Raw genomic sequence first — 1,573 nt, 5'->3', positions numbered from 1 at the left:
CAGCCAAACTTTCATCTCTGCATAAATCAACTTCCAATGAATCCGTACAAGCGTATTTCTTTTCCACCTCTCCAACGATGGCATTCACAAGTTCTTGAGAAACATCATTCACTTCATCTTTAAGTGGTACAAAGCTTAAAGAGGAATCCACCTTGTCAAGTAAAATAGCAATCATTTTTAAAACAATATCGTTCGAAACTTCTGGACTAACAATGGATGTAAGATTGCTTGCTGGAGGTGAAATTACTTTTCTTTCTTCAGTGATGATATTTGTAATTTCCTGTGAAAATTTTTCATCACTTAATAGCTGCTGTAAAGCAAACTTTATCAGTTCCTCCTTCATTAGTTTTGCCGTCTCTGTTGTCTTCTGTTCTGTTACATCTTTACAACTTGAGGCAAGCATCTCAGTTTTTGTTTGCAGTATTTCATGAAGTCGGTTTGTGACTTGATCACCAAGCGTACTAATGTGCCTTTTCCCTTCACTTGGTATTTCGATGTGTTTTGCTACTTGACATGATTCACATATTTGCTCTCTATAGCATGCCAATGATTTCTTTATTTCATAATAAATTGCATTTAAGAAATCTGGAGAAGTAAGGCCTAACTTGCATGACTGGGATACCGAGCCTGTCATTTCATTGAAAAGCTTTACAAAACACTCAGTGAATTCTCCAGCAGCATTTGTTGTCTCTGTTGATTTATTAGCACATATTTGTTGCTTCTTGGTCTCAGGCTTTTGTTCCAGTGAATGCAGTGAAAGGCCAATTAATTTTTTGATATGATCCATAACAGTTGCTGAAGTATCTCCTGGAATAAGGTCACGGCAAGTATCATTAACAACATCTGGTTTATCAGTTTCTGAAGTCCTTGTAGTGTCAGCACCTACTTTTACTTGGGTTGAAACCATTTCTGAAATCTCACATTTAAGTTGAGCTGTGAGTAATCTTACAAGTCTATCATCAAGAAGGTCAAATGATTCTTGAATAGTTTTATTATCTTTTGAATCACGTGCATGTGAAGCAGATTTATTATCAAGTGTTTCTTGAAGAGGTTTATTATCAAGTTCAGTAGGCTTATGCGCTGGTTTGCTATGAACTGCAATTTTCTCTGACTTCTCATCCTTTATTACTTTTATTTCTTTTATTTTGTGGAAAAGTGGTAGTCTATCCACATTTTGATTAAATGAAGGTTTTCTGGAAATAATATTCTTTTTTGTCGTGACAGGCTTTTTTGATTTTGGAATTGCTTCCGGCAGGTGTTCTGGTTTCTTTCCTAATTTTTGACTTTCAGAAGAAAGAGACTTTGTGGGACTAATTACAATCTTACTCAAAGATAATCTGCGTCTTTTAGGCAGCTTTTTAATAATGATTTCTGGCCCCATATAAATCTTTCCTGGATATTTCTGGGACGCAACATCCGAAGTTAATCTGGTTTCTTCTAAATAAGTTGACTTTCCTTTTACAGCTATTTCAGTGGTGGCCGCTGGCTTCTCCAACCTCACTGCGGTTTCAGGCATTAAATCAGAGGTACCCATTGCAGTTTTTAAGGTTTGATGTTTGGGAAGAACCTTAGT

This window comes from Amblyraja radiata, chromosome 12, assembly GCF_010909765.2.
Source record: "Amblyraja radiata isolate CabotCenter1 chromosome 12, sAmbRad1.1.pri, whole genome shotgun sequence".
NCBI lineage: Eukaryota > Metazoa > Chordata > Chondrichthyes > Rajiformes > Rajidae > Amblyraja > Amblyraja radiata.
This window is presented reverse-complemented; position numbering follows the sequence as displayed.